The sequence below is a fragment of the Ochotona princeps genome, chromosome 30 (genome assembly GCF_030435755.1).
Source record: "Ochotona princeps isolate mOchPri1 chromosome 30, mOchPri1.hap1, whole genome shotgun sequence".
NCBI lineage: Eukaryota > Metazoa > Chordata > Mammalia > Lagomorpha > Ochotonidae > Ochotona > Ochotona princeps.
In genome coordinates this window covers 22,135,526-22,161,921 of record NC_080861.1, presented here as the reverse complement: position 1 = coordinate 22,161,921, position 26,396 = coordinate 22,135,526, and positions in this window count along the sequence as shown.

Sequence of the window (26,396 nt, the reverse complement as noted above, 5' to 3'; positions counted from 1 at the left end):
TTATCGAGGAATCAACCTGGTAGAGCATCCCACACAAACCAATGCTCCACATGCGGGTTTCACATGCCACCAACTCCACATTCACAGACAACTTCAGCGCCAAAGCCATTTTCAGAGAGCCCTCAATACAAAGGCTCTAGGCACAAATATTGGTGTGAGAGCTAATTCAATCAAGGAAACACTGCATGTTGGTGAAGCGCATTTTGAAGAAGAATCAGCCGAGTGGTTCTTGTGGGAGAACAACTCCATTTGGCTCACTAACTTCACACACCATCAGGCTTCCAAGCAGCTCTCAAGGAAACTCAGTTTTCACACTCTATGCTTAATGCCCTTTGAGTGCATTATCGAGGAATGAACCTGGTAGAGCATCCCACACAAACCAATGCTCCACATGCGGGTTTCACATGCCACCAACTCCACATTCACAGACAACTTCAGCGCCAAAGCCATTTTCAGAGAGCCCTCAAGACAAAGGCACTAGGCACAGGGCACGGCGGCGTGGTCTAGAGGCTAAAGTCCTCGCCTTGAAAGCCCCGGGATCCCATATGGGCGTCGGTTCTAATCCCGGCAGCTCCACTTCCCATCCAGCTCCCTGCTTGTGGCCTGGGAAAGCAGTTGAGGACAGCCCAATGCATTGGGACCCTGCACCCGCATGGGAGACCCGTAAGATGTTCCAGGTTCCCGGCTTGGGATCGGCGCACATCAGCCCGTTGCGGCTCACTTGGGGAGTGAATCATCGGACGGAAGATCTTCCTCTCTGTCTCTCCTCCTCTGTGTATATCCGGCTGTAATAAAATGAATAAATCTTTAGAAAAAAAAAACAAAGGCACTAGGCACAAATATTGGTGTGAGAGCTAATTCAATCAAGGAAACACTGCATGTTGGTGAAGCGCATTTTGAAGAAGAATCAGCCGAGTGGTTCTTGTGGGAGAACAACTCCATTTGGCTCGCTAACTTCACACACCATCAGGCTTCCAAGCAGCTCTCAAGGAAACTCAGTTTTCACACTCTATGCTTAATGCCGTTTGAGTGCATTATCGAGGAATGAACCTGGTAGAGCACCCCCCCCACAAACCAATGCTCCACATGCGGGTTTCACATGCCACCAACTCCACATTCACAGACAACTTCAGCGCCAAAGCCGTTTTCAGAGAGCACTCAATACAAAGGCTCTAGGCGCAAATATTAGTGTGAGAGCTAATTCAATCAAGGAAGCACTGCATGTTGGTGAAGCGCATATTGAAGAAGAATCAGCCGAGTGGTTCTTGTGGGAGAACAACTCCATTTGGCTCACTAACTTCACACACCATCAGGCTTCCAAGCAGCTCTCAAGGAAACTCAGTTTTCACACTCTATGCTTAATGCCCTTTGAGTTCCTAGGACTTAAATGAAGCTCGTGAGCTCCCCCCACAAACCAATGCTCCACATGCGGGTTTCACATGCCACCAACTCCACATTCACAGACAACTTCAGCGCCAAAGCCGTTTTCAGAGAGCCCTCAATACAAAGGCTCTAGGCGCAAATATTGGTGTGAGAGCTAATTCAATCAAGGAAACACTGCATGTTGGTGAAGCGCATATTGAAGAAGAATCAGCCGAGTGGTTCTTGTGGGAGAACAACTCCATTTGGCTCACTAACTTCACACACCATCAGGCTTCCAAGCAGCTCTCAAGGAAACTCAGTTTTCGCACTCTATGCTTAATGCCCTTTGAGTTCCTAGTACTGAAATGAAGCACATGAGCTCCCCCCACAAACCAATGCTCCACATGCGGGTTTCACATGCCACCAACTCCACATTCACAGACAACTTCAGCGCCAAAGCCGTTTTCAGAGAGCCCTCAAGACAAAGGCTCTAGGCGCAAATATTGGTGTGAGAGCTAATTCAATCAAGGAAACACTGCATGTTGGTGAAGCGCATTTTGAAGAAGAATCAGCCGAGTGGTTCTTTTGGGAGAACAACTCCATTTGCCTCACTAACTTCACACACCATCAGGCTTCCAAGCAGCTCTCAAGGAAACTCAGTTTTCACACTCTATGCTTAATGTCCTTTGAGTGCATTATCGAGGAATCAACCTGGTAGAGCATCCCACACAAACCAATACTCCACATGCGGGTTTCACATGCCACAAACTCCACATTCACAGACAACTTCAGCGCCAAAGCCATTTTCAAGAGCCCTCAATACAAAGGCTCTAGGCGCAAATATTGGTGTGAGAGCTAATTCAATCAAGGAAACACTGCATGTTGGTGAAGCGCATATTGAAGAAGAATCAGCCGAGTGGTTCTTGTGGGAGAACAACTCCATTTGGCTCACTAACTTCACACACCATCAGGCTTCCAAGCAGCTCTCAAGGAAACTCAGTTTTCACACTCTATGCTTAATGTCCTTTGAGTGCATTATCGAGGAATCAACCTGGTAGAGCATCCCACACAAACCAATGCTCCACATGCGGGTTTCACATGCCACCAACTCCACATTCACAGACAACTTCAGCGCCAAAGCCATTTTCAGAGAGCCCTCAATACAAAGGCTCTAGGCACAAATATTGGTGTGAGAGCTAATTCAATCAAGGAAACACTGCATGTTGGTGAAGCGCATATTGAAGAAGAATCAGCCGAGTGGTTCTTGTGGGAGAACAACTCCATTTGGCTCACTAACTTCACACACCATCAGGCTTCCAAGCAGCTCTCAAGGAAACTCAGTTTTCACACTCTATGCTTAATGCCCTTTGAGTGCATTATCGAGGAATGAACCTGGTAGAGCATCCCACACAAACCAATGCTCCACATGCGGGTTTCACATGCCACCAACTCCACATTCACAGACAACTTCAGCGCCAAAGCCGTTTTCAGAGAGCCCTCAAGACAAAGGCACTAGGCACAGGGCCCGGCGGCGTGGTCTAGAGGCTAAAGTCCTCGCCTTGAAAGCCCCGGGATCCCATATGGGCGTCGGTTCTAATCCCGGCAGCTCCACTTCCCATCCAGCTCCCTGCTTGTGGCCTGGGAAAGCAGTTGAGGACAGCCCAATGCATTGGGACCCTGCACCCGCATGGGAGACCCGTATGAGGTTCCAGGTTCCCGGCTTGGGATCGGCGCACATCTGCCCGTTGCGGCTCACTTGGGGAGTGAATCATCGGACGGAAGATCTTCCTCTCTGTCTCTCCTCCTCTGTGTATATCCGGCTGTAATAAAATGAATAAATCTTTAGAAAAAAAAAACAAAGGCACTAGGCACAAATATTGGTGTGAGAGCTAATTCAATCAAGGAAACACTGCATGTTGGTGAAGCGCATTTTGAAGAAGAATCAGCCGAGTGGTTCTTGTGGGAGAACAACTCCATTTGGCTCGCTAACTTCACACACCATCAGGCTTCCAAGCAGCTCTCAAGGAAACTCAGTTTTCACACTCTATGCTTAATGCCCTTTGAGTGCATTATCGAGGAATGAACCTGGGAGAGCATCCCCCAAACAAACCAATGCTCCACATGCGGGTTTCACATGCCACCAACTCCACATTCACAGACAACTTCAGCGCCAAAGCCGTTTTCAGAGAGCACTCAATACAAAGGCTCTAGGCGCAAATATTAGTGTGAGAGCTAATTCAATCAAGGAAACACTGCATGTTGGTGAAGCGCATATTGAAGAAGAATCAGCCGAGTGGTTCTTGTGGGAGAACAACTCCATTTGGCTCACTAACTTCACACACCATCAGGCTTCCAAGCAGCTCTCAAGGAAACTCAGTTTTCACACTCTATGCTTAATGCCCTTTGAGTTCCTAGTACTGAAATGAAGCTCGTGAGCTCCCCCCACAAACCAATGCTCCACATGCGGGTTTCACATGCCACCAACTCCACATTCACAGACAACTTCAGCGCCAAAGCCGTTTTCAGAGAGCCCTCAAGACAAGGGCTCTAGGCGCAAATATTGGTGTGAGAGCTAATTCAATCAAGGAAACACTGCATGTTGGTGAAGCGCATATTGAAGAAGAATCAGCCAAGTGGTTCTTGTGGGAGAACAACTCCATTTGGCTCACTAACTTCACACACCATCAGGCTTCCAAGCAGCTCTCAAGGAAACTCAGTTTTCGCACTCTATGCTTAATGCCCTTTGAGTTCCTAGTACTGAAATGAAGCACGTGAGCTCCCCCCACAAACCAATGCTCCACATGCGGGTTTCACATGCCACCAACTCCACATTCACAGACAACTTCAGCGCCAAAGCCGTTTTCAGAGAGCCCTCAAGACAAAGGCTCTAGGCGCAAATATTGGTGTGAGAGCTAATTCAATCAAGGAAACACTGCATGTTGGTGAAGCGCATTTTGAAGAAGAATCAGCCGAGTGGTTCTTTTGGGAGAACAACTCCATTTGCCTCACTAACTTCACACACCATCAGGCTTCCAAGCAGCTCTCAAGGAAACTCAGTTTTCACACTCTATGCTTAATGTCCTTTGAGTGCATTATCGAGGAATCAACCTGGTAGAGCATCCCACACAAACCAATACTCCACATGCGGGTTTCACATGCCACAAACTCCACATTCACAGACAACTTCAGCGCCAAAGCCATTTTCAAGAGCCCTCAATACAAAGGCTCTAGGCGCAAATATTGGTGTGAGAGCTAATTCAATCAAGGAAACACTGCATGTTGGTGAAGCGCATATTGAAGAAGAATCAGCCGAGTGGTTCTTGTGGGAGAACAACTCCATTTGGCTCACTAACTTCACACACCATCAGGCTTCCAAGCAGCTCTCAAGGAAACTCAGTTTTCACACTCTATGCTTAATGTCCTTTGAGTGCATTATCGAGGAATCAACCTGGTAGAGCATCCCACACAAACCAATGCTCCACATGCGGGTTTCACATGCCACCAACTCCACATTCACAGACAACTTCAGCGCCAAAGCCATTTTCAGAGAGCCCTCAATACAAAGGCTCTAGGCACAAATATTGGTGTGAGAGCTAATTCAATCAAGGAAACACTGCATGTTGGTGAAGCGCATATTGAAGAAGAATCAGCCGAGTGGTTCTTGTGGGAGAACAACTCCATTTGGCTCACTAACTTCACACACCATCAGGCTTCCAAGCAGCTCTCAAGGAAACTCAGTTTTCACACTCTATGCTTAATGCCCTTTGAGTGCATTATCGAGGAATGAACCTGGTAGAGCATCCCACACAAACCAATGCTCCACATGCGGGTTTCACATGCCACCAACTCCACATTCACAGACAACTTCAGCGCCAAAGCCATTTTCAGAGAGCCCTCAAGACAAAGGCACTAGGCACAGGGCCCGGCGGCGTGGTCTAGAGGCTAAAGTCCTCGCCTTGAAAGCCCCGGGATCCCATATGGGCGTCGGTTCTAATCCCGGCAGCTCCACTTCCCATCCAGCTCCCTGCTTGTGGCCTGGGAAAGCAGTTGAGGACAGCCCAATGCATTGGGACCCTGCACCCGCATGGGAGACCCGTATGAGGTTCCAGGTTCCCGGCTTGGGATCGGCGCACATCTGCCCGTTGCGGCTCACTTGGGGAGTGAATCATCGGACGGAAGATCTTCCTCTCTGTCTCTCCTCCTCTGTGTATATCCGGCTGTAATAAAATGAATAAATCTTTAGAAAAAAAAAACAAAGGCACTAGGCACAAATATTGGTGTGAGAGCTAATTCAATCAAGGAAACACTGCATGTTGGTGAAGCGCATTTTGAAGAAGAATCAGCCGAGTGGTTCTTGTGGGAGAACAACTCCATTTGGCTCGCTAACTTCACACACCATCAGGCTTCCAAGCAGCTCTCAAGGAAACTCAGTTTTCACACTCTATGCTTAATGCCCTTTGAGTGCATTATCGAGGAATGAACCTGGGAGAGCATCCCCCAAACAAACCAATGCTCCACATGCGGGTTTCACATGCCACCAACTCCACATTCACAGACAACTTCAGCGCCAAAGCCGTTTTCAGAGAGCACTCAATACAAAGGCTCTAGGCGCAAATATTAGTGTGAGAGCTAATTCAATCAAGGAAACACTGCATGTTGGTGAAGCGCATATTGAAGAAGAATCAGCCGAGTGGTTCTTGTGGGAGAACAACTCCATTTGGCTCACTAACTTCACACACCATCAGGCTTCCAAGCAGCTCTCAAGGAAACTCAGTTTTCACACTCTATGCTTAATGCCCTTTGAGTTCCTAGTACTGAAATGAAGCTCGTGAGCTCCCCCCACAAACCAATGCTCCACATGCGGGTTTCACATGCCACCAACTCCACATTCACAGACAACTTCAGCGCCAAAGCCGTTTTCAGAGAGCCCTCAAGACAAGGGCTCTAGGCGCAAATATTGGTGTGAGAGCTAATTCAATCAAGGAAACACTGCATGTTGGTGAAGCGCATATTGAAGAAGAATCAGCCAAGTGGTTCTTGTGGGAGAACAACTCCATTTGGCTCACTAACTTCACACACCATCAGGCTTCCAAGCAGCTCTCAAGGAAACTCAGTTTTCGCACTCTATGCTTAATGCCCTTTGAGTTCCTAGTACTGAAATGAAGCACGTGAGCTCCCCCCACAAACCAATGCTCCACATGCGGGTTTCACATGCCACCAACTCCACATTCACAGACAACTTCAGCGCCAAAGCCGTTTTCAGAGAGCCCTCAAGACAAAGGCTCTAGGCGCAAATATTGGTGTGAGAGCTAATTCAATCAAGGAAACACTGCATGTTGGTGAAGCGCATTTTGAAGAAGAATCAGCCGAGTGGTTCTTTTGGGAGAACAACTCCATTTGCCTCACTAACTTCACACACCATCAGGCTTCCAAGCAGCTCTCAAGGAAACTCAGTTTTCACACTCTATGCTTAATATCCTTTGAGTGCATTATCGAGGAATCAACCTGGTAGAGCATCCCACACAAACCAATACTCCACATGCGGGTTTCACATGCCACCAACTCCACATTCACAGACAACTTCAGCGCCAAAGCCATTTTCAAGAGCCCTCAATACAAAGGCTCTAGGCGCAAATATTGGTGTGAGAGCTAATTCAATCAAGGAAACACTGCATGTTGGTGAAGCGCATATTGAAGAAGAATCAGCCGAGTGGTTCTTGTGGGAGAACAACTCCATTTGGCTCACTAACTTCACACACCATCAGGCTTCCAAGCAGCTCTCAAGGAAACTCAGTTTTCACACTCTATGCTTAATGCCCTTTGAGTTCCTAGTACTGAAATGAAGCTCGTGAGCTCCCCCCACAAACCAATGCTCCACATGCGGGTTTCACATGCCACCAACTCCACATTCACAGACAACTTCAGCGCCAAAGCCGTTTTCAGAGAGCCCTCAAGACAAGGGCTCTAGGCGCAAATATTGGTGTGAGAGCTAATTCAATCAAGGAAACACTGCATGTTGGTGAAGCGCATTTTGAAGAAGAATCAGCCGAGTGGTTCTTGTGGGAGAACAACTCCATTTGGCTCACTAACTTCACACACCATCAGGCTTCCAAGCAGCTCTCAAGGAAACTCAGTTTTCACACTCTATGCTTAATGTCCTTTGAGTGCATTATCGAGGAATCAACCTGGTAGAGCATCCCACACAAACCAATGCTCCACATGCGGGTTTCACATGCCACCAACTCCACATTCACAGACAACTTCAGCGCCAAAGCCATTTTCAGAGAGCCCTCAATACAAAGGCTCTAGGCGCAAATATTGGTGTGAGAGCTAATTCAATCAAGGAAACACTGCATGTTGGTGAAGCGCATATTGAAGAAGAATCAGCCGAGTGGTTCTTGTGGGAGAACAACTCCATTTGGCTCACTAACTTCACACACCATCAGGCTTCCAAGCAGCTCTCAAGGAAACTCAGTTTTCACACTCTATGCTTAATGTCCTTTGAGTGCATTATCGAGGAATCAACCTGGTAGAGCATCCCACACAAACCAATGCTCCACATGCGGGTTTCACATGCCACCAACTCCACATTCACAGACAACTTCAGCGCCAATGCCGTTTTCAGATAGCCCTCAATACAAAGGCTCTAGGCGCAACTATTTGTGTGAGAGCTAATTCAATCAAGGAAACACAGATTGTTGGTGAAGCGCATATTGAAGAAGGATCAGCCGAGTGGTTCTTGTGGGAGAACAACTCCATTTGGCTCACTAACTTCACACACCATCAGGCTTCCAAGCAGCTCTCAAGGAAACTCAGTTTTCACACTCTATGCTTAATGCCCTTTGAGTGCATTATCGAGGAATGAACCTGGTAGAGCATCCCACACAAACCAATGCTCCACATGCGGGTTTCACATGCCACCAACTCCACATTCACAGACAACTTCAGCGCCAAAGCCGTTTTCAGAGAGCCCTCAATACAAAGGCTCTAGGCGCAAATACTGGTGTGAGAGCTAATTCAATCAAGGAAACACAGATTGTTGGTGAAGCGCATATTGAAAAAGAATCAGCCGATTGGTTCTTCTGGGAGAACAACTCCATTTGCCTCACTAACTTCACACACCATCAGGCTTCCAAGCAACTCTCAAGGAAACTCAGTTTTCACACTCTATGCTTAATGCCCTTTGAGTGCATTATCGAGGAATCAACCTGGGAGAACATCCCACACAAAGCAATGCTCCACATGCGGGTTTCACATGCCACCAACTCCACATTCACAGACAACTTCAGCGCCAAAGCCGTTTTCAGAGAGCCCTCAATACAAAGGCTCTAGGCGCAAATATTGGTGTGAGAGCTAATTCAATCAAGGAAACACTGCATGTTGGTGAAGCGCATATTGAAGAAGAATCAGCCGAGTGCTTCTTGTGGGAGAAGAACTCCATTTGGCTCACTAGTTTCACACACCATCAGGCTTCCAAGCAGCTCTCAAGGAAACTCAGTTTTCACACTCTAGGCTTAATGCCCTTTGAGTGCCTAGTATGAAATGAAGCAGGTGAGCTCCCCCACACAAACCAATGCTCCACATGCGGGTTTCACATGCCACCAACTCCACATTCACAGACAACTTCAGCGCCAAAGCCGTTTTCAGAGAACCCTTAATACAAAGGCTCTAGGAGCAAATATTTTTGTGAGTGCTAATTCAATCAAGAAAACACTGCATGTTGGTGAAGCGCATATTGAAGAAGAATCAGCCGAGTGGTTCTTGTGGGAGAACAACTCCATTTGGCTCACTAGTTTCACACACCATCAGGCTTCCAAGCAGCTCTCAAGGAAACTCAGTTTTCGCACTCTATGCTTAATGCCCTTTGAGTTCGTAGGACTGAAATGAAGCAGGTGAGCTCCCCCCACAAACCAATGCTCCACATGCGGGTTTCACATGCCACCAACTCCACATTCACAGACAACTTCAGCGCCAAAGCCATTTTCAGAGAGCCCTCAATACAAAGGCTCTAGGCACAAATATTGGTGTGAGAGCTAATTCAATCAAGGAAACACTGCATGTTGGTGAAGCGCATATTGAAGAAGAATCAGCCGAGTGGTTCTTGTGGGAGAACAACTCCATTTGGCTCACTAACTTCACACACCATCAGGCTTCCAAGCAGCTCTCAAGGAAACTCAGTTTTCACACTCTATGCTTAATGCCCTTTGAGTGCATTATCGAGGAATGAACCTGGTAGAGCATCCCACACAAACCAATGCTCCACATGCGGGTTTCACATGCCACCAACTCCACATTCACAGACAACTTCAGCGCCAAAGCCATTTTCAGAGAGCCCTCAAGACAAAGGCACTAGGCACAGGGCCCGGCGGCGTGGTCTAGAGGCTAAAGTCCTCGCCTTGAAAGCCCCGGGATCCCATATGGGCGTCGGTTCTAATCCCGGCAGCTCCACTTCCCATCCAGCTCCCTGCTTGTGGCCTGGGAAAGCAGTTGAGGACAGCCCAATGCATTGGGACCCTGCACCCGCATGGGAGACCCGTATGAGGTTCCAGGTTCCCGGCTTGGGATCGGCGCACATCTGCCCGTTGCGGCTCACTTGGGGAGTGAATCATCGGACGGAAGATCTTCCTCTCTGTCTCTCCTCCTCTGTGTATATCCGGCTGTAATAAAATGAATAAATCTTTAGAAAAAAAAAACAAAGGCACTAGGCACAAATATTGGTGTGAGAGCTAATTCAATCAAGGAAACACTGCATGTTGGTGAAGCGCATTTTGAAGAAGAATCAGCCGAGTGGTTCTTGTGGGAGAACAACTCCATTTGGCTCGCTAACTTCACACACCATCAGGCTTCCAAGCAGCTCTCAAGGAAACTCAGTTTTCACACTCTATGCTTAATGCCCTTTGAGTGCATTATCGAGGAATGAACCTGGGAGAGCATCCCCCAAACAAACCAATGCTCCACATGCGGGTTTCACATGCCACCAACTCCACATTCACAGACAACTTCAGCGCCAAAGCCGTTTTCAGAGAGCACTCAATACAAAGGCTCTAGGCGCAAATATTAGTGTGAGAGCTAATTCAATCAAGGAAACACTGCATGTTGGTGAAGCGCATATTGAAGAAGAATCAGCCGAGTGGTTCTTGTGGGAGAACAACTCCATTTGGCTCACTAACTTCACACACCATCAGGCTTCCAAGCAGCTCTCAAGGAAACTCAGTTTTCACACTCTATGCTTAATGCCCTTTGAGTTCCTAGTACTGAAATGAAGCTCGTGAGCTCCCCCCACAAACCAATGCTCCACATGCGGGTTTCACATGCCACCAACTCCACATTCACAGACAACTTCAGCGCCAAAGCCGTTTTCAGAGAGCCCTCAAGACAAGGGCTCTAGGCGCAAATATTGGTGTGAGAGCTAATTCAATCAAGGAAACACTGCATGTTGGTGAAGCGCATATTGAAGAAGAATCAGCCAAGTGGTTCTTGTGGGAGAACAACTCCATTTGGCTCACTAACTTCACACACCATCAGGCTTCCAAGCAGCTCTCAAGGAAACTCAGTTTTCGCACTCTATGCTTAATGCCCTTTGAGTTCCTAGTACTGAAATGAAGCACGTGAGCTCCCCCCACAAACCAATGCTCCACATGCGGGTTTCACATGCCACCAACTCCACATTCACAGACAACTTCAGCGCCAAAGCCGTTTTCAGAGAGCCCTCAAGACAAAGGCTCTAGGCGCAAATATTGGTGTGAGAGCTAATTCAATCAAGGAAACACTGCATGTTGGTGAAGCGCATTTTGAAGAAGAATCAGCCGAGTGGTTCTTTTGGGAGAACAACTCCATTTGCCTCACTAACTTCACACACCATCAGGCTTCCAAGCAGCTCTCAAGGAAACTCAGTTTTCACACTCTATGCTTAATATCCTTTGAGTGCATTATCGAGGAATCAACCTGGTAGAGCATCCCACACAAACCAATACTCCACATGCGGGTTTCACATGCCACCAACTCCACATTCACAGACAACTTCAGCGCCAAAGCCATTTTCAAGAGCCCTCAATACAAAGGCTCTAGGCGCAAATATTGGTGTGAGAGCTAATTCAATCAAGGAAACACTGCATGTTGGTGAAGCGCATATTGAAGAAGAATCAGCCGAGTGGTTCTTGTGGGAGAACAACTCCATTTGGCTCACTAACTTCACACACCATCAGGCTTCCAAGCAGCTCTCAAGGAAACTCAGTTTTCACACTCTATGCTTAATGCCCTTTGAGTTCCTAGTACTGAAATGAAGCTCGTGAGCTCCCCCCACAAACCAATGCTCCACATGCGGGTTTCACATGCCACCAACTCCACATTCACAGACAACTTCAGCGCCAAAGCCGTTTTCAGAGAGCCCTCAAGACAAGGGCTCTAGGCGCAAATATTGGTGTGAGAGCTAATTCAATCAAGGAAACACTGCATGTTGGTGAAGCGCATTTTGAAGAAGAATCAGCCGAGTGGTTCTTGTGGGAGAACAACTCCATTTGGCTCACTAACTTCACACACCATCAGGCTTCCAAGCAGCTCTCAAGGAAACTCAGTTTTCACACTCTATGCTTAATGTCCTTTGAGTGCATTATCGAGGAATCAACCTGGTAGAGCATCCCACACAAACCAATGCTCCACATGCGGGTTTCACATGCCACCAACTCCACATTCACAGACAACTTCAGCGCCAAAGCCATTTTCAGAGAGCCCTCAATACAAAGGCTCTAGGCGCAAATATTGGTGTGAGAGCTAATTCAATCAAGGAAACACTGCATGTTGGTGAAGCGCATATTGAAGAAGAATCAGCCGAGTGGTTCTTGTGGGAGAACAACTCCATTTGGCTCACTAACTTCACACACCATCAGGCTTCCAAGCAGCTCTCAAGGAAACTCAGTTTTCACACTCTATGCTTAATGTCCTTTGAGTGCATTATCGAGGAATCAACCTGGTAGAGCATCCCACACAAACCAATGCTCCACATGCGGGTTTCACATGCCACCAACTCCACATTCACAGACAACTTCAGCGCCAATGCCGTTTTCAGATAGCCCTCAATACAAAGGCTCTAGGCGCAACTATTTGTGTGAGAGCTAATTCAATCAAGGAAACACAGATTGTTGGTGAAGCGCATATTGAAGAAGGATCAGCCGAGTGGTTCTTGTGGGAGAACAACTCCATTTGGCTCACTAACTTCACACACCATCAGGCTTCCAAGCAGCTCTCAAGGAAACTCAGTTTTCACACTCTATGCTTAATGCCCTTTGAGTGCATTATCGAGGAATGAACCTGGTAGAGCATCCCACACAAACCAATGCTCCACATGCGGGTTTCACATGCCACCAACTCCACATTCACAGACAACTTCAGCGCCAAAGCCGTTTTCAGAGAGCCCTCAATACAAAGGCTCTAGGCGCAAATACTGGTGTGAGAGCTAATTCAATCAAGGAAACACAGATTGTTGGTGAAGCGCATATTGAAAAAGAATCAGCCGATTGGTTCTTCTGGGAGAACAACTCCATTTGCCTCACTAACTTCACACACCATCAGGCTTCCAAGCAACTCTCAAGGAAACTCAGTTTTCACACTCTATGCTTAATGCCCTTTGAGTGCATTATCGAGGAATGAACCTGGGAGAACATCCCACACAAAGCAATGCTCCACATGCGGGTTTCACATGCCACCAACTCCACATTCACAGACAACTTCAGCGCCAAAGCCGTTTTCAGAGAGCCCTCAATACAAAGGCTCTAGGCGCAAATATTGGTGTGAGAGCTAATTCAATCAAGGAAACACTGCATGTTGGTGAAGCGCATATTGAAGAAGAATCAGCCGAGTGCTTCTTGTGGGAGAAGAACTCCATTTGGCTCACTAGTTTCACACACCATCAGGCTTCCAAGCAGCTCTCAAGGAAACTCAGTTTTCACACTCTAGGCTTAATGCCCTTTGAGTGCCTAGTATGAAATGAAGCAGGTGAGCTCCCCCACACAAACCAATGCTCCACATGCGGGTTTCACATGCCACCAACTCCACATTCACAGACAACTTCAGCGCCAAAGCCGTTTTCAGAGAACCCTTAATACAAAGGCTCTAGGAGCAAATATTTTTGTGAGTGCTAATTCAATCAAGAAAACACTGCATGTTGGTGAAGCGCATATTGAAGAAGAATCAGCCGAGTGGTTCTTGTGGGAGAACAACTCCATTTGGCTCACTAGTTTCACACACCATCAGGCTTCCAAGCAGCTCTCAAGGAAACTCAGTTTTCGCACTCTATGCTTAATGCCCTTTGAGTTCGTAGGACTGAAATGAAGCAGGTGAGCTCCCCCCACAAACCAATGCTCCACATGCGGGTTTCACATGCCACCAACTCCACATTCACAGACAACTTCAGCGCCAAAGCCGTTTTCAGAGAGCCCTCAATACAAAGGCTCTAGGCGCAAATATTGGTGTGAGAGCTAATTCAATCAAGGAAACACTGCATGTTGGTGAAGCGCATATTGAAGAAGAATCAGCCGAGTGGTTCTTGTGGGAGAACAACTCCATTTGGCTCACTAGCTTCACACACCATCAGGCTTCCAAGCAGCTCTCAAGGAAACTCAGTTTTCACACTCTATGCTTCATGCCCTTTGAGTGCATTATCGAGGAATGAACCTGGTAGAACATCCCACACAAACCAATGCTCCACATGCGGGTTTCACATGCCACCAACTCCACATTCACAGACAACTTCAGCGCCAAAGCCATTCTCAAGAGCCCTCAATACAAAGGCTCTAGGCGCAAATATTGGTGTGAGAGCTAATTCAATCAAGGAAACACTGCATGTTGGTGAAGCGCATATTGAAGAAGAATCAGCCAGGTGCTTCTTGTGGGAGAAGAACTCCATTTGGCTCACTAGCTTCACACACCATCAGGCTTCCAAGCAGCTCTCAAGGAAACTCAGTTTTCACACTCTAGGTTTATGCCCTTTGAATGCCTAGGACTGAAATGAAGCAGGTGAGCTCCCCCACACAAACCAATGCTCCACATGCGGGTTTCACATGCCACCAACTCCACATTCACAGACAACTTCAGCGCCAAAGCCGTTTTCAGAGAGCCCTCAATACAAAGGCTCTAGGCGCAAATATTGGTGTGAGAGCTAATTCAATCAAGGAAACACTGCATGTTGGTGAAGCGCATATTGAAGAAGAATCAGCCGAGTGGTTCTTGTGGGAGAACAACTCCATTTGGCTCACTAGCTTCACACACCATCTGGCTTCCAAGCAGCTCTCGAGGAAACTCAGTTTTCACACTCTATGCTTAATGTCCTTTGGGTGCATTATCGAGGAATGAACCTGGTAGAGCATCCCACACAAACCAATGCTCCACATGCGGGTTTCACATGCCACCAACTCCACATTCACAGACAACATCAGCGCCACAGCCATTTTCAAATAGCCCTCAATACAAAGGCTCTAGGCGCAAATATTGGTGTGAGAGCTAATTCAATCAAGGAAACACTGCATGTTGGTGAAGCGCATATTGAAGAAGCATCAGCCGAGTGGTTCTTGTGGGAGAACAACTCCACTTGGCTCACTAACTTCACACACCATCAGGCTTCCAAGCAGCTCTCAAGGAAACTCAGTTTTCACACTCTATGCTTAATGCCCTTTGAGTGCATTATCGAGGAATGAACCTGGGAGAGCATCCCACACAAACCAATGCTCCACATGCGGGTTTCACATGCCACCAACTCCACATTCACAGACAACTTCAGCGCCAAAGCCATTTTCAAGAGCCCTCAATACAAAGGCTCTAGGCGCAAATATTGGTGTGAGAGCTAATTCAATCAAGGAAACACTGCATGTTGGTGAAGCGCATATTGAAGAAGAATCACCCGAATGGTTCTTGTGGGAGAACGACTCCATTTGGCTCACTAACTTCATACACCATCAGGCTTCCAAGCAGCTCTCAAGGAAACTCAGTTTTCACACTCTAGGCTTAATGCCCTTTGAGTGCCCAGAACTGAAATGAAGCTGGTGAGCTCCCCCCACAAACCAATGCTCCACATGCGGGTTTCACATGCCACCAACTCCACATTCACAGACAACTTCAGCGCCAAAGCCGTTTTCAGAGAGCCCTCAAAACAAAGGCTCTAGGCGCAAATATTGGTGTGAGAGCTAATTCAATCAAGGAAACACTGCATGTTGGTGAAGCGCATATTGAAGAAGAATCAGCCGAGTGGTTCTTGTGGGAGAACAACTCCATTTGGCTCACTAGCTTCACACACCATCAGGCTTCCAAGCAGCTCTCGAGGAATCTCAGTTTTCACACTCTATGCTTAATGTCCTTTGGGTGCATTATCGAGGAATGAACCTGGTAGAGCATCCCACACAAACCAATGCTCCACATTCGGGTTTCACATGCCACCAACTCCACATTCACAGACAACATCAGCGCCACAGCCATTTTCAAATAGCCCTCAATACAAAGGCTCTAGGCTCAAATATTGGTGTGAGAGCTAATTCAATCAAGGAAACACTGCATGTTGGTGAAGCGCATATTGAAGAAGCATCAGCCGAGTGGTTCTTGTGGGAGAACAACTCCATTTGGCTCACTAACTTCACACACCATCAGGCTTCCAAGCAGCTCTCAAGGAAACTCAGTTTTCACACTCTATGCTTAATGCCCTTTGAGTGCATTATCTAGGAATGAACCTGGTAGAGCTTCCCAAACAAACCAATGCTCCACATGCGGGTTTCACATGCCACCAACTCCACATTCACAGACAACTTCAGCGCCAAAGCCATTTTCAAGAGCCCTCAATACAAAGACTCTTGGCGCAAATATTGGTGTGAGAGCTAATTCAATCAAGGAAACACTGCATGTTGGTGAAGCGCATATTGAAGAAGAATCACCCGAATGGTTCTTGTGGGAGAACGACTCCATTTGGCTCACTAACTTCATACACCATCAGGCTTCCAAGCAGCTCTCAAGGAAACTCAGTTTTCACACTCTAGGCTTAATGCCCTTTGAGTGCCCAGAACTGAAATGAAGCTGGTGAGCTCCCCCCACAAACCAATGCTCCACATGCGGGTTTCACATGCCACCAACTCCACATTCACAGACAACTTCAGCGCCAAAGCCGTTTTCAGAGAGCCCTCAATACAAAGGCTCTAGACGCAAATATTGGTGTGAGAGCTAATTCAATCAAGGAAACACTGCATGTTGGTGAAGCGCATATTGAAGAAGAATCAGCCGAGTGGTTCTTGTGGGAGAACAACTCCATTTGGCTCACTAGCTTCACACACCATCAGGCTTCCAAGCAGCTCTCAAGGAAACTCAGTTTTCACACTCTATGCTTAATGCCCTTTGAGTGCATTATCGAGGAATGAACCTGGGAGAGCATCCCACTCAAACCAATGCTCCACATGCGGGTTTCACATGCCACCAACTCCACATTCACAGACAACTTCAGCGCCAAAGCCATTCTCAAGAGCCCTCAATACAAAGGCTCTAGGCGCAAATATTGGTGTGAGAGCTAATTCAATCAAGGAAACACTGCATGTTGGTGAAGCGCATATTGAAGAAGAATCAGCCAGGTGGTTCTTGTGGGAGAACAACTCCATTTGGCTCACTAGCTTCACACACCATCAGGCTTCCAAGCAGCTCTCAAGGAAACTCAGTTTTCACACTCTAGGTTTATGCCCTTTGAATGCCTAGGACTGAAATGAAGCAGGTGAGCTCCCCCACACAAACCAATGCTCCACATGCGGGTTTCACATGCCACCAACTCCACATTCACAGACAACTTCAGCGCCAAAGCCGTTTTCAGAGAGCCCTCAATACAAAGGCTCTAGGCACAAATATTGGTGTGAGAGCTAATTCAATCAAGGAAACACTGCATGTTGGTGAAGCGCATATTGAAGAAGAATCAGCCGAGTGGTTCTTGTGGGAGAACAACTCCATTTGGCTCACTAGCTTCACACACCATCAGGCTTCCAAGCAGCTCTCAAGGAAACTCAGTTTTCACACTCTAGGCTTAATGCCCTTTGAATGCCTAGGACTGAAATGAAGCAGGTGAGCACCCCCCACAAACCAATGCTCCACATGCGGGTTTCACATGCCACCAACTCCAATTTCACAGACAACTTCAGCGCCAAAGCCGTTTTCAGATAGCCCTCAAAACAAAGGCTCTAGGCGCAAATATTGGTGTGAGAGCTAATTCAATCAAGGAAACACTGCATGTTGGTGAAGCGCATATTGAAGAAGCATCAGCCGAGTGGTTCTTGTGGGAGAACAACTCCATTTGGCTCACTAGCTTCACACACCATCTGGCTTCCAAGCAGCTCTCGAGGAAACTCAGTTTTCACACTCTATGCTTAATGTCCTTTGGGTGCATTATCGAGGAATGAACCTGGTAGAGCATCCCACACAAACCAATGCTCCACATGCGGGTTTCACATGCCACCAACTCCACATTCACAGACAACATCAGCGCCACAGCCATTTTCAAATAGCCCTCAATACAAAGGCTCTAGGCGCAAATATTGGTGTGAGAGCTAATTCAATCAAGGAAACACTGCATGTTGGTGAAGCGCATATTGAAGAAGAATCAGCCGAGTGGTTCTTGTGGGAGAACAACTCCATTTGGCTCACTAACTTCACACACCATCAGGCTTCCAAGCAGCTCTCAAGGAAACTCAGTTTTCACACTCTATGCTTAATGCCCTTTGAGTGCATTATCGAGGAATGAACCTGGGAGAGCATCCAACACAAACCAATGCTCCACATGCGGGTTTCACATGCCACCAACTCCACATTCACAGACAACTTCAGCGCCAAAGCCATTTTCAAGAGCCCTCAATACAAAGGCTCTAGGCGCAAATATTGGTGTGAGAGCTAATTCAATCAAGGAAACACTGCATGTTGGTGAAGCGCATATTGAAGAAGAATCACCCGAATGGTTCTTGTGGGAGAACGACTCATTTGGCTCACTAACTTCATACACCATCAGGCTTCCAAGCAGCTCTCAAGGAAACTCAGTTTTCACACTCTAGGCTTAATGCCCTTTGAGTGCCCAGAACTGAAATGAAGCTGGTGAGCTCCCCCCACAAACCAATGCTCCACATGCGGGTTTCACATGCCACCAACTCCACATTCACAGACAACTTCAGCGCCAAAGCCGTTTTCAGAGAGCCCTCAATACAAAGGCTCTAGGCACAAATATTGGTGTGAGAGCTAATTCAATCAAGGAAACACTGCATGCTGGTGAAGCGCATATTGAAGAAGAATCAGCCGAGTGGTTCTTGTGGGAGAACAACTCCATTTGGCTCACTAGCTTCACACACCATCAGGCTTCCAAGCAGCTCTCAAGGAAACTCAGTTTTTACACTCTAGGCTTAATGCCCTTTGAATGCCTAGGACTGAAATGAAGCAGATGAGCACCCCCCACTGACCAATGCTCCACATGCGGGTTTCACATGCCACCAACTCCACATTCACAGACAACTTCAGCGCCAAAGCCGTTTTCAGAGAGCCCTCAAAACAAAGGCTCTAGGCACAAATATTGGTGTGAGAGCTAATTCAATCAAGGAAACACTGCATGTTGGTGAAGCGCATATTGAAGAAGAATCAGCCGAGTGGTTCTTGTGGGAGAACAACTCCATTTGGCTCACTAGCTTCACACACCATCAGGCTTCCAAGCAGCTCTCAAGGAAACTCAGTTTTCACACTCTATGCTTAATGTCCTTTGAGTGCATTATCGAGGAATCAACCTGGTAGAGCATCCCACACAAACCAATGCTCCACATGCGGGTTTCACATGCCACCAACTCCACATTCACAGACAACATCAGCGCCACAGCCATTTTCAAATAGCCCTCAATACAAAGGCTCTAGGCGCAAATATTGGTGTGAGAGCTAATTCAATCAAGGAAACGCTGCATGTTGGTGAAGCGCATATTGAAGAAGCATCAGCCGAGTGGTTCTTGTGGGAGAACAACTCCATTTGGCTCACTAACTTCACACACCATCAGGCTTCCAAGCAGCTCTCAAGGAAACTCAGTTTTCACACTCTATGCTTAATGCCCTTTGAGTGCATTATCGAGGAATGAACCTGGGAGAGCATTCCACACAAACCAATGCTCCACATGCGGGTTTCACATGCCACCAACTCCACATTCACAGACAACTTCAGCGCCAAAGCCATTTTCAAGAGCCCTCAATACAAAGGCTCTAGGCGCAAATATTGGTGTGAGAGCTAATTCAATCAAGGAAACACTGCATGTTGGTGAAGCGCATATTGAAGAAGAATCAGCCGAGTGGTTCTTGTGGGAGAACGACTCCATTTGGCTCACTAACTTCATACACCATCAGGCTTCCAAGCAGCTCTCAAGGAAACTCAGTTTTCACACTCTAGGTTTATGCCCTTTGAATGCCTAGGACTGAAATGAAGCAGGTGAGCTCCCCCACACAAACCAATGCTCCACATGCGGGTTTCACATGCCACCAACTCCACATTCACAGACAACTTCAGCGCCAAAGCCGTTTTCAGAGAGCCCTCAATACAAAGGCAGGCACTAGGCGCAAATATTGTTGTGAGAGCTAATTCAATCAAGGAAACACTGCATGTTGGTGAAGCGCATATTGAAGAAGAATCAGCCGAGTGGTTCTTGTGGGAGAACAACTCGATTTGCCTCACTAACTTCACACACCATCAGGCTTCCAAGCAGCTCTCAAGGAAACTGTTTTCACACTCTATGCTTAATGTTCTTTGAGTGCATTATCTAGGAATGAACCTGGTAGAGCTTCCCACACAAACCAATGCTCCACATGCGGGTTTCACATGCCACCAACTCCACATTCACAGACAACTTCAGCGCCAAAGCCGTTTCCAGAGAGCCCTCAATGCAAAGGCTCTAGGTGCAAATATTGGTGTGAGAGCTAATTCAATCAAGGAAACACTGCATGTTGGTGAAGCACGTGAGATGAACAACATTTCAGAACTATCGGAACCACTTAGACAGAAACTTGGTTTGGCATTAGGGGTCCAGTGCTCATCCTTAGGTACTGGGATGGTTAGATGGCTGGGTATAGCTTCTCTGCATATGATTTAACCGTGACCCAAAATAGGAAATAAAAAAATAGAAAACTTGAAAATAATCATATCAATTTCTCTTTAATGATCTAACACACACACATACACACACACACACACACACACACTACATAGAAACCAAAACCAAGAAAAAAATGATTAGGTCGTACCCCCCGTTCCAGCCATCGCACGAGTTTAAAGTGGATGGAGCTTAGGCCCACCTTCTTTCCAAGATATCCACTCCTGGTGTATTCACCGGGAAGGGATAAGCCTCTTTTGCCTTCCCGGGCATGCCCAGGCTCTGCTCACTGTGTGGTTGCAGTGGCCAGATCCAGGACCCCACACATGAAATATGACCCAACCTGGGTGTCCCCCAGCAGCCAATAGGCTTTTGAAAGTTCTCTGCACCCAGACATCAAGGTCTCACTCTCATGATCCTATCATCTTCATGATGTTGGCAGTGGAGACAGAGAAATTTTATTTGCAAAGTGGCTATATGAGCAGGTGAAGAAGAGTGAAGGGGAAATCACTTCCTGAAAGAAAACTAGGTGTTCTTGTGCCTCTTGAAATTAGAGACACCCAACACCCAGTTAGTAACTCTTGACTTTTGCTCCAACTCTTGGTTACTGAAACAGGATGCATAACTGGAAAAAAAAGGACCCACTCCTGTTTTCTCTCAATCCCTGTGGATCCCATCCTTCCACCCTATTCTACACTCCTATGATGCAACCAGAGTATGTTAGGATACTGTCAGATACTGGGAATGTTTTAAAAGTGGAAATGCAAGATATTCAATAAATCTGTTGCAGGAGGCTCTGGGTAGAGTGTTGCCAGGGATGACCTGAGCCAGGAGCTGATCAGAAACAACAGCAGAGAGTTCACAGCTCGGTGCCCACATGGGAATTCTGGTGAGAAGCAGGCAGGAGTGTACAAACTTCATTCTGCAGTTGAAGTAAGACATTGATTACACGGCCAATTTTGAAAAAAAAAAAAAAAATACCTCTCTTGCCCTCAGTGCTCATCATTGTTGGATCGGGCCTTGACTCTAAATATTAAGTAGTAGAAGTGGTCCAGGTTGTCACAAATGAGATACATGTCAATAAATTTAACAAAAACATTCCATTTACCTCAACACTAGTCATGGTATCCACTCTTAATTTTTTTTTTTATTTGAAAAGCAGAATTAAAGTGAGAAAGACCTAAGTAGGGAGTTATCTTCTGTCCACTGGTTCAATGCCTAATGGCTGAATTACAGTTGCTGGGCTGCTGTGAAACCAGAAGCCAAAAGCAAAACCATCGTGGATTGGCTAGGATCTCAGACAGCTTACCTACTATGTAACAATGCTGGTGTGGTGCTCACTCTTACAGTTGAAAGACTTGAGGGACAGACTGCTATCTTGTAGCTCATACAATGGCAAAAACTTACTGTGGGAAGCCGTGATGCATTAAATCAGTGTGAATCTGAGCAGTAGTGGTGGCAGCTGACACATAAACTCCACCAGAAATAGGCACTCCAAGAGTCTGATGACAGACAATTCTTTTGCCTCTGAGATATGCCTACTAGAGTCTTGTGTGTTTTTTGACCAGCAGTCCCCGAGACTCCTGAGGGCAATGACAATGGTGTAGCTTGGCTGCAGAATCACCAGAGGCAAACTAGTGAGAGGGATGTCCCTTCATTGGGAAGATCATACAAGCATATATACAATAGAGAGGGAAGGCAGAGGGTGGTCTCAATAGTACTCCCATCCTACACTCTTATTGTAATTGAACAGTAAGCATGCCTATCTCTCTGGACACTAAACAAGTCACCAGTTGCATTTTGTAAGCAGGGTTGGAAGCTTAGTGTTTCAGGCCATGTGCAGGCAGACGAAGCTAGGCTAGCACCTGGGCTGAAAGCTATGCCTTTGGGCATGATCATTACATGTGACTGATAAACAAGATGAGGGCTGCATTTACCTTGTTAGAGTTGCTTATCAGAAAAATTCTAGCACAGTTCCTCAGGGACAGAGAGATTGGGATACAGCCTACTACTCTGGATGTATCCCCAGTGAACAGGCCAAGTTGGAGTCTTTCTGACCTGAGATTACTGCCAGGGCTTTGCCTCAGAGACACTGTGTGCCATGTACCTATGGCATACTGCATGTGATAAACAAGCAGAGATCCAGGGGCAATCACACAGAGTGATTATTCAAGGAGAGACAGTGGTCAAATAGCATCCACATTTGGCCAGATATCACAAGAGAATCTTCCCTCTGGACAAGATTCGCCCTTCAAACCTGGGTCTTTATCATTACAATTGCCACATGCATCAGTTGATATCTGTGATTTCAACATAATTTTGTAATGTGACGCGGAATTTCGAGATTCAAAAAAGCTCTCTGTATCATTCCAATTTTAGTATATGTGCTGCTGAAGCAAGCACACTAAGACGGTTTTTCAAACAAGTGTTGCAGACTGAACATTTATTATTAACATTAAATCTGAAAGCAGAAGTCATTCACACTCCCCACCTCATAACAAAGGGACATCATGTACAAATTGAATCTTAATTATTTTAGCAACAAATAACCTCTCTTCTGAAATGACACTCCTCATGTTTATTGTTTAACACCTGCTGTGACTTTCAAAATATATTTCCACATTCACTGCCCTTTTACAATGTTTTGTATTTGTACTCTTGCTAATGGTTGTTTCATTCACTGTGTAAGCTCTGTCAGACCAAAACAGGTTTATGCTAGCTACTCTGTTTAGATGCTTTTGTAGTTCTGGGGTCTGTGAATCTGCAAATGATTGTTTTCAGAAAAATGATTTTTCAGTCAATGCAGTGATATTTTACTCATTTCTGTAGATATACTAATTATTGAAGCATGGATGTTTTCCACTGCACACAAAATGTGTTTGTGTATGAATTTTAACACACATGTGATATTTTCATAATGCTCTTTCCATGTGAATTCTGATGTTGAGCAAAACCTGACAGGTTTCCACACTCACTACATTCATAAGGTTCTTATCCTATAGAGATTCACTGATGTTAAATGCAACCTGCTTGGTGAGTAAATGCTTTTCACACAAACTAGATTTATAACGATTCTCCCCTCTGTATACTCTGATGCATCGTTAGGCTTGATTTATGAGTGAAAGCTTTTCCACACTCACCACATTGATAAGGCTTTTCCCTGGTATGGAATATGTGATTTTGAACAAAACCTGACTGGTAAATGCCTTTCCACACTCACTATATTCATAAGGTTTTCCGAGGTGGACTCTGATGTGTAATGAGGTATGACTTACGAGGAAAGCCTTTTCCATGATCACTATTTCCATCTGTTTTTTTCCCCTGTGTGCATTCTCTGATATATGATTAGATGTGACTTCTGAGTAAAAGCTTTTCCACACTCACTACATTCGTAAGGTTTTTCCCCACTGTGGACTCTCTGATGTGCAATGAGGTATGACTTCTGAGAAAAGCCTTTTCCACATTCACTACATTCATAAGGGTTTTCTCCAGTGTGCATTCTCTGATGTGAAATGAGTATGACTTACGAGGAAAGGCATTTCCACACTCACTGCATTCAAAAGGTTTCTCCCCTGTATGGACCCTCTGATATGCAATGAGGGTTGGCTTATGAGAAAAGCCTTTTCCACACTCCATACATTCATAATGCTTTTTCCTTGTGTGGATTCTCTGATGCACCATTAAGTATGAGTTATGAGAAAATGCTTTTCCACACTCACTGCATTCATATGGTTTTTTCCTCATGTCGATGCTCTGATGCCTCATGAGAGATAATTGCTGGTGAAAGGCTTTTCCATGCTCATTGGATTCATATGGGTTCTCTGCACTTTGAAGGATCTGATTTCTAATGAGTTTTGACTTCTGGTACATGTTTCCTTTACATTCATTGGACACAAACAACTTTTCCCCTGTGTCAGTTCTCTGTTTTGTGCTAAGGCAAGATGTATAGTAGCCAACATGAATTGCTTCTCCCACACTGACAGGTTGCTGATTACATGGGTCTTTGGTATAAACTTGCTCACACGTAAGAACTATCTTCTTCCCACTGAAAGTTTTCTATTTCCCCTGTGTTCAAAGGACTGCTGACAAATGTGGATCTTGTCAAGCTGACTGAGATTTCCCCACTCTCAAAGTTGTTCTCAGGGACATTAGAGACTTGCTGTTTTTCAAATGGCATTTCATCAGGCTTCCTGTGGGAAAAAGGGATTTAAAATAAACTATGATGTCATTTCCTCTCTCTTTTCAAGACACCAGATCTCTGAGCCCCTCTAGGAAGTTGCTTTCCCCAGCCCCTCTTCCAAGTTCTACTGGCCACTTAAGTAAAAGTTTTGCCTACAACTGCTTTCTATTTTCTGTTTCTATAGTATGTTAAAGCAAAAAGTCACTGAGCTTTCCTGGTAACAGTTGGTTGGGTGCAGAATATGGAACTTGAAAAAGATTTGGCTCTTATACAAGACCTATGAGGGTAGACTTAGCAAAGAGAAGACTCCACAAGGTTTGTACTGAACCTGTGGAAATGACCCTTGGTATCCCATCCCTCTGCAGAAACATGAACATGCCAACCCACCCACATAATCCCCAGGCACTGCCTAGCTCTAACTGAAACTCTAGATGGATTATACTTTTAGGAGGTGGTAGGCAGAGATAGTAAGTGCAACCATCTAAGACTTAAAAGTCTCTAATCACCAACTATCCATTTTCACTTTTCTTATCACATCAATTTTCATTTTGCAGTCAAACATGAAAACTCATGTTGGAGTAATGACAGTCCCCAGAAGAGGCCAAATTTCTGCATGACTTGAAATTCCTTAAGTAGATCCTGAATCCCAACCACCTGAAATGGGACCAAAGTTCTGGGCTACCTTTCCATTGGAGGAATAATGGGAGTCCTGGAACCACCAAATATTCACTTTGGATTTAATTTTTTCATTTTTAAAATGTGTTTATATTTACTGGAAATTCAGGTATACAGAGAGGGGATGAGAGACACATAGGGATATTTTCCATGTGCTGATTCACTTTCCAAAAACCCACAACTCTCAGAGCTGAGCTGATTTAAACTTAGGAGCCAAGAGCTTATTCTGTGTTTCCTATGCAGGTGTAGCTTCAGAAAGGTGTGAGTTGTCTTCAACAACTTTTCCAGGCCACAAGCAGAGAGCTGGATGTTAAGTGGGGCTGCCAGGGCACAAACCAGCATCCATATATGATCCTAGTGCATGCAAGGTGGGGGCCATCCACTAGGCTGCCATGCCATGCCCTCCAGTTTGATCTTTAGAAATGACTTATCTGGGCCTTTGGATGCCCCACTCTACACTTCATAGATGAGTTGAGACAGGGAAAGTTTCTTTAACTTTGTCACTCACATGGCTCCCTACCTCTGAGAGCTGTACAGCCCTGGAATCAGGTGTACCTTTGCAGCTGTGTAGTAGAAGCTATTTCCTTGCTGGTTGAGAGACAACCAATTGGTAGTGTCTCACCCACAGACACCTGTCCAGACAAGGAATGCTCAGCGGACACTTAAAAATCCGCGACCCTTCTGAAAAAATTTGCTGTCTCCATTCAAGAGGCACACCATCTCCTGGCTCTCTCTCAAGAAATACTATTTAATTCCCTCTGCGTTCTATATACACTTGGTCACTTTGCAAGTGAAACTTCTGTCTGCAAGTTTAAAATGAAAAAATAAGTAGAAAGAATGAAATCCTATTTCTCAAGTCTCATTTTTGTAAAATTTCCCTTTCATATTTTGTTTCAATTATGGCCTGTGCTAATACCAAGCATCTTTGTGGTAATGCAGCCCTCTTTTTGGTTATTATACAATTTTTTTGTAATTAAAACTTGCCTGAAGATTATTTCTTTTTTGATTAGCTCCAAGCAGCTCATTCTTTCTGTATGAATCTGAAATGAGGAAAAGAGTAATCATAT